Here is a 19,232-nt window from a genome sequence, read left to right as displayed (position 1 = left end):
TTCCACTTTGAGTTTAACCATAATTTTTGGATATAGTTTCATGTTCATTATAAAAATCATTTTCTCAGAATAACAACTTTTAAATCAAAGTTTATCATAGTTTTTAATTAACTAACCCAAAACAGCCCGCGGTGTTACTACGACGGCGTAAATCCGGTTTTACGGTGTTTTTCGTGTTTCCAGGTTTTAAATCATTAAGTTAGCATATCATATAGATATAGAACATGTGTTTAGTTGATTTTAAAAGTCAAGTTAGAAGGATTAACTTTTGTTTGCGAACAAGTTTAGAATTAACTAAACTATGTTCTAGTGATTACAAGTTTAAACCTTTGAATAAGATAGCGTTATATGTATGAATCGAATGATGTTATGAACATCATTACTACCTTAAGTTCCTTGGATAAACCTACTAGAAAAGAGAAAAATGGATCTAGCTTCAATGGATCCTTGGATGGATCGAAGTTCTTGAAGCAAAATCATGACACGAAAACAAGTTCAAGTAAGATCATCACTTGAAATAAGATTGTTATAGTTATAGAAATTGAACCAAAGTTTGAATATGATTATTACCTTGTATTAGAATGATAACCTACTGTAAGAAATAAAGATTTCTTGAGGTTGGATGATCACCTTACAAGATTGGAAGTGAGCTAGCAAACTTGAAAGTATTCTTGATTTTATGAAACTATAACTTTTGGAATTTATGAAGAACACTTAGAACTTGAAGATAGAACTTGAGAGAGATCAATTAGATGAAGAAAATTGAAGAATGAAAGTGTTTGTAGGTGTTTTTGGTCGTTGGTGTATGGATTAGATATAAAGGATATGTAATTTTGTTTTCATGTAAATAAGTCATGAATGATTACTCATATTTTTGTAATTTTATGAGATATTTCATGCTAGTTGCCAAATGATGGTTCCCACATGTGTTAGGTGACTCACATGGGCTGCTAATAGTTGATCATTGGAGTGTATATATCAATAGTACATACATCTAAAAGCTGTGTATTGTACGAGTACGAATACGGGTGTATACGAGTAGAATTGTTGATGAAACTGAACGAGGATGTAATTGTAAGCATTTTTGTTAAGTAGAAGTATTTTGATAAGTGTCTTGAAGTCTTTCCAAAGTGTATGAATACATATTAAAACGCTACATGTATATACATTTTAACTGAGTCGTTAAGTCATCGTTAGTCGTTACATGTAAATGTTGTTTTGAAACCTTTAGGTTAACGATCTTGTTAAATGTTGTTAACCCAATGTTTATAATATCAAAAGAGATTTTAAATTATTATATTATCATGATATTATGATGTACGAATATCTCTTAATATGATATATATACATTAAATGTCGTTACAACGATAATCGTTACATATATGTCTCGTTTCAAAATCATTAAGTTAGTAGTCTTGTTTTTACATATGTAGTTCATTATTAATATACTTAATGATATGTTTACTTATCATAATATCATGTTAACTATATATATAACCATATATATGTCATCATATAGTTTTTACAAGTTTTAACGTTCGTGAATCACCGGTCAACTTGGGTGGTCAATTTTCTATATGAAACCTATTTCAATTAATCAAGTCTTAACAAGTTTGATTGCTTAACATGTTGAAAACATTTAATCATGTAAATATCAATCTCAATTAATATATATATAAACATGGAAAAGTTCGGGTCACTACAGTAATTTGATTGCTGCTCCTACTGCGTTATTTTTCTCTTTCGACTTCTATTACTATTCGTGGTTATTTATTGATTACCAATTTGGCCGTTTTAGGTTAGAAGAAGGAGATGAAGAGTAATCAGAAACATAGTGGGTATAAATAAATCTGGGTTGCAAATATATTCAGAAAATGGGCAGCAGCCCAACGGTCTTGAGTGTTAGTGGGTATTCGGGAGGTCGCGGGTTCGAGCTTTGTCGTGGGCAATTCTTTTTACTCAAAGATTTAAAAGGGTATACATTGATATTTTGATTCTATTATTATTATTATTATTATTATTATTATTATTATTATTATTATTATTATTATTATTATTATTATTATTATTATTATTATTATTATTATTATTATTATTATTATTGCTATTATTATTATTATTGTTAATAATTAATGTCATTATTATATGTATTATAATTATAATTGTTAAGTATTATAAATATCATTATTATTATTATTGTTGTTATTATAATTAATATTATAATTATTAAGTGCATTATTATTATATTTAATATAAATATTATGATAGAAAACTTCATTATAACTATAATTACAAATATGATTTTTATCATTATTAATGTTGCTACTAATATTATTATCATCATTTAAAATATAATTTTATCATTTTACCACTAGTATAGGTGTTATCAATTTCATTATGATTACAAATACAAGTATGTATATTATTATTATTATCACTAATAGTGCGTTATTATCGTTATTATGTTTAGATTTATTATTGTTGTTATTAGTAAATCATTAGTATCATAACTATCTTAAACAGTAAAATTAATATTCTTACAAGTACTATTATTAATATCATTGTTACTATCACTAATAGGGTGATTATTAACATATGTATAATATTAATGTTAGTATCATTATTTTATTTTATTTTTACTAATATTAACTTAGTATAATAAGACTACTGTTTTGATAAACAAACTAATTACATACATAAATATATATATTTAACACATATAACATAACAAAATATTTTTATTATATAAAAGGAATATATGAAATATAAATATATTATCAATATGAAAATAACATCATTAATAAATTATATATATAAACTTATTCGATTACAATTATGTGTTTTAATATATATATAATAATATAGGTTCGTGAATCCGAGGCCAACCCTGCATTGTTCAGTTATTCAGTGTCGTCATATGTATTTTTACTACAAAATACATTAGGTGAGTTTCATTAATCCCTTTTTAAATGCTTTCGCAATATATATTTTTGGGACTGAGAATGCATGCGCTGCTTTTATAAATGTTTTACGAAATAGACACAAGTATGTGAAACTACCTTCTATGGTTGAATTATCGAAATCGAATATGCCCCTTTTTATTAAGTCTGGTAATCTAAGAATTAGGGAACATACACCCAAATTGACGCGAACTCTAAAGATAGATCTATCGGGCCCAACAAGCCCCATCCAAAGTACCGGATGCTTTAGTACTTTGAAATTTATATCATGTCCGAAGGAGGATCCCGAAATGATGGGGATATTCTTATATGCTTATTGTGAATGTCGGTTACCAGGTGTTCAATCCATATGAATGATATTTTTGTCTCTATGCATGGGACGTTTATTAATGAGAACTGAATATGGAAATCTTGTGGTCTATTAAAATGATGATAATGGTTATTTATGTTAAACTAATGAACTCACCAACCTTTTGGTTGACACTTTAAAGCATGTTTATTCTCAGGTACGAAAGAAATCTTCCGCTGTGCATTTTCTCATCTTAGAGATATTACTTGGAGTCATTCATGACATATTTCAAAAACGTTGCATTCGAATTGTTGAGTTCATCAAGATTATTATTTTGTCAGTTATAGTTAGATATATTATGAAATGGTATGCATGTCGTCAACTTTAGATGTAATGAAAGATTGTCTTTTCAAAAACGAATGCAATGTTTGTAAAATGTATCATATAGAGGTCAAGTATCTCGCGATGTAATCAACTGTTGTGAATCGTTTATAATCGATATGGACTTCGTCCGGATGGATTAGGACGGGTCTTCACATTTGGTATCAGAGCGGTGGTCTTAGCGAACCGGGTCTGCATTAGTGTGTCTAACTGATAAGTCGTTAGGATGCATTAGCAAGTCTGGACTTCGACCGTGTCTGCATGTCATAAGTTTTGCTTATCATTTCTAGTCAAAAATCATCTGCTTATCATCCTTAGAAAATTACCTGCTTATCATTCTTAGTCTAGACATGTTTTACTGCCTCTATTGCGTAGACAGTGTATAGATAAATTCATATCTTAGCATATCTGTTATTGTTACCTTTGCCTGACATCTTCCGTAGATTCCTCCGTAACTTATAGAATTTTAGTATTATATATGCATATGTAAATTATGCATTGCAGGGTACTAATGTATATCCTATAATCTATTTCTTATTAAAAATCCTTCATCTGATCGTACGAGATGAATCACTCAACCAGTTCGAGTCCCTCAGATTTCGATAGATATTTCGATAGTTATTCCGACATCTATTCCGACATGGATATTCACCTAAGCTCCGGAAGCAGTGTCACCAGAATGAATCAACCAATCATCCACCTCCAATTCATCTGATGGGTTCGTAGTTGACTTAATCATTAGAGACGCGAAAAGGCAATCCCTGCCACCAACCGAATTCACCTCTTGACAATGAACATGAAGCGCTTACCGGCGAACCTGTTCGAGACAACATTTTCAGTCTCATTTCCAGGGTAACTCGACAAGGCTATATTCTATCCACAATTCTGAACCTTATTCATCCACTCGTCCGAACCGACAGTCATCCGGAATAATAGAAGAAGTCAACGAACTTCGCGCTCGTGTAATTAATTTGGAAAATATGGTGCAAAACGTACCAGCTTCAGCAACACCACCAGCACCAACAGTACCATCAGTAACAGCACCAGTACCATCAACAATCCATGTCTCAACATCTCATTCTATACCTCGAGCATAACCATCGTTCTACATGACGTTCTATATTATTTATCTTCGTTCGATATGGTGATTATGTAATCTCTAATATTTTAGTGATTATATATTCTTGTTCTAACGGTAAATCAAATGAGTTTAATATCATATTAACTCATTAAATCCATGATTTCATCTGAAGAAAATATATATGTATATTTATTTTCATAAAGATTGTGATTAAAAAAAATTCTTTCGTACAAACTGTTAATGATGAAAATATTTTAATGGGTAGGTAACACCCGAGGAATATTTAGATTTTACTTTAATAAGTTACACTGTACATTCTTCAATTCAGATTCAGCAGTCATTAACAACACTGCTCAAATTCACGCATATACGTATCCGTTCACCAAAGAACAACTATTTTCATTCAAATTCAAATTTCATATGTGGATTTTGACCTATCAGAATCCAACAAGTGGCATAATGAAGAAATAATGGACACAATAAAAATTGATTAGAAACAGACTAATTAACAATATGAAATTTTATTAAGAAATCACGCTAACAAGATCCTAGCTAACTGTTCCTAGCTAACTGGTTACATTTTATTTATCGCAATTTAATTATCACAATTTACATTCTCGCAATTTTATTTATTGTCATTTAATTTCTGTTATTTATTTTACGCACTTTATTTATCGTCATTCTGTTATTTACGCATTTCAAATATCGGGACACGTATACAATGTTTTGACATCTCATATCGACCCATCTATATATATATATACTTTGAGTTGTGATCGAGTCTGAGATGAATACGGGTCACGATACGTATTGATTAATTCGAATATTATATATTAAATTAAATATAAATTGTTGAATTGCTAACCGCGGACTATCAATCGAGGACTACCAACATTGGACAATTAAAATGAATTAAAATATTAATTATAACATATGAAACTAAACAAATCTTCAAGTTTGCCACTTGATTTCACCCTAAAACCTCATTTGTATCTTGAAGATTACAATCTGCGTCCAAACCTTTCGTAATTCTTGAAAACACCTCAATCGAGAGGATAAACCAGCCGCATTTCATCTACGGAAGAAAAGATTGATGCATATAAATTTTCACCTGAGAAACTCTCGGCAACTGAGTAAACGTTTAAAACATAGCTATGCTAATTTTTTTTTTGTGTTATTATTACCCAAAATAACTTTGCAATCCCTTTCTGAATTAGCAAATTTTGTCACAGCTCCAGCAAGTCAACTTTGACTTTTCGTTCAAAACAACCTTATTATAACCATGATTTATATGTGTACTCTTTTATTATTATCGGAGAACCTGTTATATTCCGCCATATTACCGTCAGCGTTTAATCATCTAAAAACACAATTATCTTGAAATCATCTCAGAACGATAACCAATGATTCAGATATGGTAGAAGTAAATGTAGAGGAATCGGCAATCAGTACTTTGAAAACTCACAGCATATCTACATCAACAATTATATATATAATAATTATCTCCTAGAATTACGACCTTCAATTCAAAAATTTTGAAAAGGTACCCAGTTTACGAATCAATACTCTGTATGTTGAAAAAGCTGAATGAAGCAGCAGAAACTGTAGGCAATCGTAAACGACCTTAGTCGTCGGAAATTTGATGATAAAGAATAGTATGTTGGAAAAGCTCAGAAACGTTGAAACTGGAAAACGGATTGAGCTAACCATAAAGGAAACCAAGGAGAAATACAAGTAACATACCCTAAATTCATATAACCCAGATAAATCTAGATCCGTTGAAATCTTTAGAGAATATCTTGCTCCGAAGTCATGTTAAAATCTTGCGGAAAATCTTTCTCCATCAACCATCGAACTTAGAAATTCCAAAATATCATCATCAATATCTTCGATATTTATGAGGATATTTTCATAAATATTCTCGTCCGAAATTATATACTTCTTCGTGCTTCCTGTGTAACATTATATTGGAAACATTCAATAGAAAATTTAGTACCGAAAAGCGGATCATGCGAAACTATGAAGGAAGCCGTGGACAAATCACAAGGAATAAGTTTGACTTCAAAGAATCCAAATGATTATGTTTCTGATGAAATCTTTAGCGAATACCTTGCTTCCGAATCTAAACCCTTACGGATAAATCTCCTTCATCATCCATCGATATTAGAAATTTAACGACCCGACCAAAACCGTTATTGACGGCGCCGTTAACTTAGGTCCCGTTGCATGGTCGTAGTCCCTATATGAGACTCGTTTGACCAAAATTATGTCGCATTCATTTGAAAGGTACAAGACTTGCAAGTTTAGTTTACAAAACCGTTCGACAACAAGTCTAAGTTTACAAAAGTCATAAAGTATAAATGAAATAACTTGCGACATAATATAAGTTGAAAAACACAGTTGCTATAAATAGCGTAAGTATGTAAACAAAAGTTTGAATCCAAAAGTGCTATCCCTAGCGTATGTATGTATGTATGCTTGACCCCAAGCAAGAAATCAGAGTGTATGCATGTATGCTCGACTCCAAGCAAGTATGAGTGTACGCGGAAGCATGTATCAAATAGCCAAGTATGAACCTGAGAAACATATAGAAAACTGTCAACGAAAAACGTTGGTGAAATCATAGGTGTTTGTAATAAACGTTGTTTTTGAACCACAAGATTTAGTATTCCCATAGTTGATTATCAAAATCGTTTGCATTCCAAAAGTATTGTTCGCGAGCACCCAATTATCAAGACTTAACATTTCCTTCCATAGAACCCCATCACAATAGTGTTAGAACATACACTGTTTCTCGAAAATATATTTCATCCGTAGATGGTAGCGAACCGTCCGTAATGAGGGTTTGTCAAACCCGTATGGCCACACAATATAAGTTCTCGCTTACACCCTGCAAGTGTAACTAATGATAATCGAATTGAGGATTTTTGTTCTAACTCGCTGTGGAATGTTTGTTTTCCTTGTACTTGTGTTCAAAGTATAAAAGTAAGTAGTACAAAATGTAACAAAGTATATGTTTCTCAGCCCACAATTTAAAAGTATAAAAAGTTGTTGAAAAGGTGGGACTATGATCTCACCTCGAGTGCACGAGTATAAAAGTACTTCACAAAGTAACGTATGCATGAAAGTTGCTTAGCCTTGACCTAAACAAGTAAGTTGTGTCAATTAACCGGTTACGATACAAGGTCGGGTGAAATGTGTTCAATTAGTCCTATGGCTCGTTACGACTCGATTAAGTATAGCATGTGAATCACGTTGTCAAGTTTCATACAAGAAACAAGTATAAAAGCATGTTAAAATGATTGTATGAAAGTTTGGTTAAGTTTGACTAAAAGTCAAACTTGGTCAAAGTCAACGAAAAAGTCAACGCGTTCGGGTCGGGTCCCGAACTATTTTTCTATGCTAGTTATTCATATACAAGTATATTAAAACAAGTTTCATGTGAATCGGAGGTCGATAGCTAGTCAAACATTTCGCGTGAAATGCGCCAAACAAAGTAGAATCTGGCCAGGCCAATCCGCGCGCCGCGCGGGGATGGGGCGCGCCGCGCCACCATCTGGGCAGAGATTTCTGGTCAGTTTTTCAAAGTATGCACGAACCAAACATCAAACATTCACCATTTATGATCCGCAAACAACCAAAACATGTATCTTATATCGTCGAAAAGGTATTTTGACGAGGAATACAACTAACCACATATCATTAATCAAAAACATCATTTTCAATAACCGAAAACTCGTCAATTGATCAAGAAAGGTTTATTTTCAAAGTTTCAAGTTCGTAAAATGTATTTTATGATTCGGGAATCCAATTTACACATACGATATGCCGTTTTGAAGGTAATGAGGCATACATTACAACTAAACACTAACAATTAACATTCCATGGCATTCAAGCATCCAAAAATTCATGTCAAGAACTATCAAACCCTAGTCAAACATCTCAAAATCAATAATCATGCTTTTGAAGTTTTCTTAATCAACCTACGCATCAAAACGAAGCTAGTGATACTAGTAACACAATTAAAACATGAACTTTAACAATTTAACAACATTAACTCATCCAAAATCAAAGATTTAGCACACCCATTTCAAATGTTCAAACTAGTTACTCAAAACAACGAATCGAGCAAACAAAACATATATTCATGTTATACACGAGCCATAGACACTAACTAACACAATTTCAAGTCAAAAACACGAATTTATAGAAATCTAGAGTTTTTAGAAAGTTACCCAAAATGGATGAAATTGGTACCAAATCGAAGAGGATGATGAGAGGATCACGAATATGTAATTTGTTTTGAAGTTTGCTTCCCGATCCGGATTTAGATGATGATTTATGTTTGTGTTCTTGAGAGAAAAAAAAAGAAAGAAAGAAAAAAAAGAAATGGATGAATGAGTGGGTGGAGGTGGTGAGTGGTTGACTAGTCAACTACTAGCCACCTCTTTGGTCAAGTGGCAGAATTAGTCCCTCAAGTTTCAAAGCGGGTGCGGGAATTAACCAAACGAATATTTTTAAAAACGCTCGTGTAAACGAGTGATGTTATAATTAAATAACGAGAATATTATGAACGTTTGTTAACGGAATCTACGAATATAAATAACGAAAGATATTATTTTAAAAAAAAAGACAGTGTTAAAATAATTTTAACGGAAAAACGCGGGATGTTACATTATCCACACCTCAAAAGAAATTTCGTCCCGAAATTTAGTTGGAAGTAGTAGTTGTTGAATCTTCCTCGAGATCTTGCGTTGCCAATTCTACGAGTGAGGGAGAAGTACGTCCTTGGGTATTTCAACGAACCTGAAGGTCGGGGTCGTATGTTGTTTTAAGGTTTGGTTCCATGATTTTATGGTTTCCGGTCCTCCTAGGAAGTGAGGTTTATCGTCGATAGTGAGTTCATCAAAGAAGATAACAAGTTCTCGTTTCGCAAAACACGTCTTTGAGTTGATACATCGAATGTAGGATAAACGGAGACCCAAAATGAGTCGGAAAAGTCTAAACGGCTAGCGACGGGTCCAAAACACCCCAAGAATTTAAAGGATCAAAATATCGCGGATTTAGCTTCCTACGTTTTCCCGAAACGGATTGCACCTCCTCAAAGTGCGACTTTTAACGTGACGCGGTTTCCCATGGAATTCGAAAGGTTTACGTGTAACATCGGCATAGCTCCTGGTGATTACGAGTCGCGTTGGGTCTTGCTTGAATATGTATAAATTTTCTCGGTTGTTCATGAATAAACTCGGCCCCGGTGAATTGATCATCGTTTACTTTGTTCGACAAAAGAGAATGACGTTTCCGGTCACATGTGGTTTCAAAAGGAGTGACGTTAAAAACTCGAATGAAAATCATTGTAGTACGAGGATTCGGTTAAAGGAAAATACTTTTCTCAAGTAAATTTGAAGTTGGTAATACAAACTTGTATTATGGTTTCCAAGGTTTAAATCACACGTTTGTTCGGTCCGTCGGGTTGTGGATGATACGCGGTACTCATGTCTAAACGCGGTCCCGAGGCTTTTTGTAAGGTACTCCAAAATCTAGAAGTGAAACGAGGATCTCGATCCGAAACGGGGTACATTTCCCTAAGGCATATTGAACAAGTTTGCTAGGAATTGAAAACGTTAGCTAGGACAAGTTTCTCAAGAAAATTCGCGTCGCGGAAGATTTATCGGTTTCCAAAAACGTTCGTCGGGGCAAGTTCTCCTCGGTTTCTGAAAGAAAAACGTTCGTCGGAACTATTCACCCTCGAGGTGAATACTAGTATAACGTGGAGGGTCCCTCCCTCCATTGAGAGTTTAGAATAAAGATTTCCTGAACCGGAAGTACGAGTGTGGTGAGAGAGAAGTTTCCGCCTCAGTGCGAGCATAACGAGTAAATTGTAATTAGTCAATAAGACTGTGCGAGGACGAGATAGTACACACGTGTAACATACGGTTGAAGTCGAAAGGAATCGGTAATTCATTCGGAAGCATAAGTATAGTTCGACAAAAATCGAAGGTGTGTCCCCGGTATGGTTGTTATCAATATTCTCGAAGTTTTCAGATGTCCAACATGAATAGATGAAGTCATGTACATGGCTCATGGTGATGTTTAGGTTGATCGAGTCTAACCACCATCACGCGTCACTAGAACTTTGGTATGTCTTACCGTAATATAACCACGTTGATCGAGTGTCGTTATATTACGCTAACTCATACCTCCATTCCCACATCACTCCATAGATTCAAGTTCGTGTCATCGTGAAGACCTAAAATGAACAAAATGTAACGACGTCTCAAACGTGACTCGTATTGAATCGAAAGAATTAGTGCAACTATAAAGAAGCGTTCCCCAAGGGAAGTGTATAAATGATTGTTCACGTCAATGTGGTTCGAGTCAGACGATAAGGTATTCAGGTATGAAAAGAGTAATGAGTCATGATAACGAGTAGCACGCAACCGTAGTGATAAATGTTGATGACGAGTTCGTATGATGAAGGTTGGGTACCATTAAAAAGTTTGCCTAAGAATGATTCAAGTATAATGCACAAGTAGTCAAGTAAGTGCTATCTATAGCAAATGTATGTCAGAATGCAAATGTTAACTATCCGGTTGTAGTCTAGACTCACTAACGCGTCCTAACAACTCTGTTAGACACACTAATGCACGTCCTAGTTCCCTACAACCAACGCTCTGATACCACTTTTAACGACCCGACCAAAACCGTTATTGACGGCGCCGTTAACTTAGGTCCCGTTGCGTGGTCGTAGTCCCTATATGAGACTCGTTTGACCAAAATTATGTCGCATTCATTTGAAAGGTACAAGACTTGCAAGTTTAGTTTACAAAACCGTTCGACAACAAGTCTAAGTTTACAAAAGTCATAAAGTATAAATGAAATAACTTGCGACATAATATAAGTTGAAAAACACAGTTGCTATAAATAGCGTAAGTATGTAAACAAAAGTTTGAATCCAAAAGTGCTATCCCTAGCGTATGTATGTATGTATGCTTGACCCCAAGCAAGAAATCAGAGTGTATGCATGTATGCTCGACTCCAAGCAAGTATGAGTGTACGCGGAAGCATGTATCAAATAGCCAAGTATGAACCTGAGAAACATATAGAAAACTGTCAACGAAAAACGTTGGTGAAATCATAGGTGTTTGTAATAAACGTTGTTTTTGAACCACAAGATTTAGTATTCCCATAGTTGATTATCAAAATCGTTTGCATTCCAAAAGTATTGTTCGCGAGCACCCAATTATCAAGACTTAACGTTTCCTTCCATAGAACCCCATCACAATAGTGTTAGAACATACACTGTTTCTCGAAAATATATTTCATCCGTAGACGGTAGCGAACCGTCCGTAATGAGGGTTTGTCAAACCCGTATGGCCACACAATATAAGTTCTCGCTTACACCCTGCAAGTGTAACTAATGATAATTGAATTGAGGATTTTTGTTCTAACTCGCTGTGGAATGTTTGTTTTCCTTGTACTTGTGTTCAAAGTATAAAAGTAAGTAGTACAAAATGTAACAAAGTATATGTTTCTCAGCCCACAATTTAAAAGTATAAAAAGTTGTTGAAAAGGTGGGACTATGATCTCACCTCGAGTGCACGAGTATAAAAGTACTTCACAAAGTAACGTATGCATGAAAGTTGCTTAGCCTTGACCTAAACAAGTAAGTTGTGTCAATTAACCGGTTACGATACAAGGTCGGGTGAAATGTGTTCAATTAGTCCTATGGCTTGTTACGACTCGATTAAGTATAGCATGTGAATCACGTTGTCAAGTTTCATACAAGAAACAAGTATAAAAGCATGTTAGAATGATTGTATGAAAGTTTGGTTAAGTTTGACTAAAAGTCAAACTTGGTCAAAGTCAATGAAAAAGTCAACGCGTTCGGGTCGGGTCCCGAACTATTTTTCTATGCTAGTTATTCATATACAAGTATATTAAAACAAGTTTCATGTGAATCGGAGGTCGATAGCTAGTCAAACATTTCGCGTGAAATGCGCCAAACAAAGCAGAATCTGGCCAGGCCAATCCGCGCGCCGCGCGGGGATGGGGCGCGCCGCGCCACCATCTGGGCAGAGATTTCTGGTCAGTTTTTCAAAGTATGCACGAACCAAACATCAAACATTCACCATTTATGATCCGCAAACAACCAAAACATGTATCTTATATCGTCGAAAAGGTATTTTGACGAGGAATACAACTAACCACATATCATTAATCAAAAACATCATTTTCAATAACCGAAAACTCGTCAATTGATCAAGAAAGGTTTATTTTCAAAGTTTCAAGTTCGTAAAACGTATTTTATGATTCGGGAATCCAATTTACACATACGATATGCCGTTTTGAAGGTAATGAGGCATACATTACAACTAAACACTAACAATTAACATTCCATGGCATTCAAGCATTCAAAAATTCATGTCAAGAACTATCAAACCCTAGTCAAACATCTCAAAATCAATAATCATGCTTTTGAAGTTTTCTTAATCAACCTACGCATCAAAACGAAGCTAGTGATACTAGTAACACAATTAAAACATGAACTTTAACAATTTAACAACATTAACTCATCCAAAATCAAAGATTTAGCACACCCATTTCAAATGTTCAAACTAGTTACTCAAAACAACGAATCGAGCAAACAAAACATATATTCATGTTATACACGAGCCATAGACACTAACTAACACAATTTCAAGTCAAAAACACGAATTTATAGAAATCTAGAGTTTTTAGAAAGTTACCCAAAATGGATGAAATTGGTACCAAATCGAAGAGGATGATGAGAGGATCACGAATATGTAATTTGTTTTGAAGTTTGCTTCCCGATCCGGATTTAGATGATGATTTATGTTTGTGTTCTTGAGAGAAAAAAAAAAGAAAGAAAGAAAAAAAAGAAATGGATGAATGAGTGGGTGGAGGTGGTGAGTGGTTGACTAGTCAACTACTAGCCACCTCTTTGGTCAAGTGGCGGAATTAGTCCCTCAAGTTTCAAAGCGGGTGCGGGAATTAACCAAACGAATATTTTTAAAAACGCTCGTGTAAACGAGTGATGTTATAATTAAATAACGAGAATATTATGAACGTTTGTTAACGGAATCTACGAATATAAATAACGAAAGATATTATTTTAAAAAAAAAAGACAGTGTTAAAATAATTTTAACGGAAAAACGCGGGATGTTACAAGAAATTCCAAGATATCATCGTATATCCATTTATAAATATCCTCCATATTTCTGAAGATATCTTCATAACTATTCTTATCTGAAATCATTTATCTTTTTGTGCTATCAGTGTTACATCATATAGAAACTGTTAGTTTCTATATTCTATAAACTTTCGAACTTAAAATAAGAATGTTTTTGAAGAATGTTGGGAACTGATGCATGAGTTAGTATAATATAATGACACTTGATCAACGTGATTATATTACAGTAAGTCATGCTGAGTTTCTAAATGGAACATGATGGTTCGCAGATTATAACGTCATCATGTATCATGTTACATAACTCTTTCATTCAAATTAACGTCTGAACATATCAAGAAAATATATTCTTGATAGTTTTATTCTCAGTGATTCTGGTAATTCGACAAATCAAATCGTGCCATTACGATTTCCTTCTTCGAACATTAACTAAGTTCATTTCAAAATCCATACCTACGAATTCTGGACCATTATTCACTTGACTTGTAGTCGGGAAGAGGAGACAAAAGTATGGAACCCTTGAATATAAAAGGAAATATAAAGCTCGACAACAAAACACAAATTACAAACTGTGACGACCCGGAAATTTTCGACCAAATTTAAACTTTAATCTTTATATTATTCAGACACGATAAGCAAAGTTTGTTAAGTTAAATCTCAAGAATTTTAAACTGTGTTCATACATTCATTATAACCTCGACCAAATTCCAACGATTCACGAACCGTTATATATAAATAGATATGTATATGTATATATATATATATATTATAACTTGAGAATATTAATAAAGTATTAAACGTTTAATACTTTACACGAACGTATTTCTTTCAATATGATTTTCGACGAAAAAAATATATTAAATGATTGAATTATCAGAAACATTGAATTATGATTACAAGTCTCTGTTGAGAGGTCCACTATGATTTGAGAAAATCTATTCCTCTTAACGATATTCAGAATAATTTGTAAAGCTATTTATAAATAAAAACAAAAAGTGTCATTTACGAAAGTTATGTAGTGACCCGAACTTTTCCATGTTTATATATATTAATTGAGATTGATATTTACATGATTAAATGTTTCCAACATGTTAAGCAATCAAACTTGTTAAGACTTGATTAATTGAAATATGTTTCATATAGACAATTGACCACCCAAGTTGACCGGTGATTCACGAACGTTAAAACTTGTAAAAACTATATGATGACATATATATGGATATATATATATAGTTAACATGATACTATGATAAGTAAACATATCATTAAGTATATTAACAATGAACTACATATGTAAAAACAAGACTACTAACTTAATGATTTTTAAACGAGACATATATGTAACGATTATCGTTGTAAAGACATTTAATGTATATATATCATATTAAGAGATATTCATACATGATAATATCATGATAATATAATAATTTAAAATCTCATTTGATATTATAAACATTGGGTTAACAACATTTAACAAGATCGTTAACCTAAAGGTTTCAAAACAACACTTACATGTAACGACTAACGATGACTTAACGACTCAGTTAAAATGTATATACATGTAGTGTTTTAATATGTATTTATACACTTTTGAAAGACTTCAATACACTTATCAAAATACTTCTACTTAACAAAAATGCTTACAATTACATCCTCGTTCAGTTTCATCAACAATTCTACTCGTATGCACCCGTATTCGTACTCGTACAATACACAGCTTTTAGATGTATGTACTATTGGTATATACACTCCAATGATCAGCGCTTAGCAGCCCATGTGAGTCACCTAACACATGTGGGAACCATCATTTGGCAACTAGCATGAAATATCTCATAAAATTACAAAAATATGAGTAATCATTCATGACTTATTTACATGAAAACAAAATTACATATCCTTTATATCTAATCCATACACCAAAGACCAAAAACACCTACAAACACTTTCATTCTTCAATTTTCTTCATCTAATTGATCTCTCTCAAGTTCTATCTTCAAGTTCTAAGTGTTCTTCATAAATTCCAAAAGTTCTAGTTTCATAAAATCAAGAATACTTTCAAGTTTGCTAGCTCACTTCCAATCTTGTAAGGTGATCATCTAACCTCAAGAAATCTTTGTTTCTTATAGTAGGTTATCATTCTAATACAAGGTAATAATCATATTCAAACTTTGGTTCATTTTCTATAACTATAACAATCTTATTTCAAGTGATGATCTTACTTGAACTTGTTTTCGTGTCATGATTCTGCTTCAAGAACTTCGAGCCATCCAAGGATCCATTGAAGCTAGATCCATTTTTCTCTTTTCCAGTAGGTTTATCCAAGGAACTTAAGGTAGTAATGATGTTCATAACATCATTCGATTCATACATATAAAGCTATCTTATTCGAAGGTTTAAACTTGTAATCACTAGAACATAGTTTAGTTAATTCTAAACTTGTTCGCAAACAAAAGTTAATCCTTCTAACTTGACTTTTAAAATCAAATAAACATATGTTCTATATCTATATGATATGCTAACTTAATGATTTAAAACCTGGAAACACGAAAAACACCGTAAAACCGGATTTACGCCGTCGTAGTAACACCGCGGGCTGTTTTGGGTTAGTTAATTAAAAACTATGATAAACTTTGATTTTAAAGTTGTTATTCTGAGAAAATGATTTTTATTATGAACATGAAACTATATCCAAAAATTATGATTAAACTCAAAGTGGAAGTATGTTTTCTAAAATGGTCATCTAGACGTCGTTCTTTCGACTGAAATGACTACCTTTACAAAAATGACTTGTAACTTATTTTTCCGACTATAAAATTATACTTTTCTGTTTAGATTCATAAAATAGAGTTCAATATGAAACCATAGCAATTTGATTCACTCAAAACGGATTTAAAATGAAGAAGTTATGGGTAAAACAAGATTGGATAATTTTTCTCATTTTAGCTACGTGAAAATTGGTAACAAATCTATTCCAACCATAACTTAATCAACTTGTATTGTATATTATGTAATCTTGAGATACCATAGACACGTATACAATGTTTCGACCTATCATGTCGACACATCTATATATATTTCGGAACAACCATAGACACTCTATATGTGAATGTTGTAGTTAGCTATACAGGGTTGAGGTTGATTCCAAAATATATATAGTTTGAGTTGTGATCAATACTGAGATACGTATAAACTGGGTCGTGGATTGATTCAAGATAATATTTATCAATTTATTTCTGTACATCTAACTGTGGACAACTAGTTGTAGGTTACTAACGAGGACAGCTGACTTAATAAACTTAAAACATCAAAATATATTAAAAGTGTTGTAAATATATTTTGAACATACTTTGATATATATATGTATATATTGTTATAGGTTCGTGAATCAACCAGTGGCCAAGTCTTACTTCCCGACGAAGTAAAAATCTGTGAAAGTGAGTTATAGTCCCACTTTAATATCTAATATTTTTGGGATGAGAATACATGCAGGTTTTATAAATGATTTACAAAATAGACACAAGTACGTGAAAATACATTCTATGGTTGAATTATCAAAATTGAATATGCCCCTTTTTATTAAGTCTGGTAATCTAAGAATTAGGGAACAGACACCCTAATTGACGTGAATCCTAAAGATAGATCTATTGGGCCTAACAAACCCCATCCAAAGTACCGGATGCTTTAGTACTTCGAAATTTATATCATATCCGAAGGGTGTCCCGGAATGATGGGGATATTCTTATATATGCATCTTGTTAATGTCGGTTACCAGGTGTTCACCATATGAATGATTTTTATCTCTATGTATGGGATGTGTATTGAAATATGAAATCTTGTGGTCTATTGTTACGATTTGATATATATAGGTTAAACCTATAACTCACCAACATTTTTGTTGACGTTTAAAGCATGTTTATTCTCAGGTGAATATTAAGAGCTTTCGCTGTTGCATACTAAAATAAGGACAAGATTTGGAGTCCATGTTTATATGATATTGTGTAAAAACTGCATTCAAGAAACTGATTTCGATGTAACATATTTGTATTGTAAACCATTATGTAATGGTCGTGTGTAAACAGGATATTTTAGATTATCATTATTTGATAATCTACGTAAAGCTTTTTAAACCTTTATTTATGAAATAAAGGTTATGGTTTGTTTTAAAAATGAATGCAGTCTTTGAAAAACGTCTCATATAGAGGTCAAACCCTCGCAACGAAATCAATTAATATGGAACGTTTTTAATCAATAAGAACGGGACATTTCAGTTGGTATCAGAGCGTTGGTCTTAGAGAACCAGAATTTTTCATTAGTGTGTCTTATCAAGTTTGTTAGGATGCATTAGTGAGTCTGGACTTCGACCGTGTTTACTTGAAAAATGATTGCTTAACAAATTTTGTTGGAAACTATATATTTTTAACATGTGAATATTATGTGATATATTAATCTCTTAACGCGTTTGATATTATGTGATAGATGTCTACCTCTAGAACAAGTCCCATTGACTCACCTAATAATAATGAAGAGTCAAATGTAAATTGGAATGATTCGTGGACTGATTCACAAGTTCCCGAAGAGGAACCGGAAGAAGAGTCGGAACCGGAAGAAGAATCGGAACCGGAAGAAGAATCGGAACCGGATGAAGAAATAGAACCGGTGGAGGAAATAATAAAACGGTTAAGTAAAAGAAAATCCTCAACCAACCGACCAAGGTTAATTATGGTCAATGGTGTTTCCGCCAAGGAAGCAAAATATTGGGAGGATTACCAATTCTCCGATGAATCGGATTCCGACGAGAATTCCGATGATGTTATAGAAATTACCCCAACTGAATTTAAAAAGGCAAAAGAAAATAATAAGGGAAAGGGCATAAAAATAGAGAAATCTAATTCCAACCCCGATGAACTTTATATGTATCGTCAACGCCCGAAGTCATTAAGTTGTAACAATGACCCGGGAACCTCTAAACCACCAGGTTTTTCTAAACCAATGTGGACAACGACGGCTCGTATTAGGGGAACATCATATATCCCTAGAAACTTGGCAAAACGAACCAAAACCGAAGAAGAAGAAACGAGCGAGTCGGAATAAGATAGTTGTATTCGTGTGGTGTAATATATGTAATATAGTGTTCTTATGCTTTATGATATATGTAAAAATTGCTTGTATTAATAGGTATTTTTTTATGAATCTAACTCTTGTCTATTTTACAGTTTAAAAACACAAAATGGATAGACAACCCAATATTTTAAGAGACCTACCCGGAGACATGATTGATGAAATCTTGTCTAGAGTCGGCCAGAATTCCT

Source organism: Rutidosis leptorrhynchoides, chromosome 6 (genome assembly GCF_046630445.1).
Source record: "Rutidosis leptorrhynchoides isolate AG116_Rl617_1_P2 chromosome 6, CSIRO_AGI_Rlap_v1, whole genome shotgun sequence".
Lineage (NCBI taxonomy): Eukaryota > Viridiplantae > Streptophyta > Magnoliopsida > Asterales > Asteraceae > Rutidosis > Rutidosis leptorrhynchoides.
Note: the sequence above shows the minus strand (reverse complement) of the source record.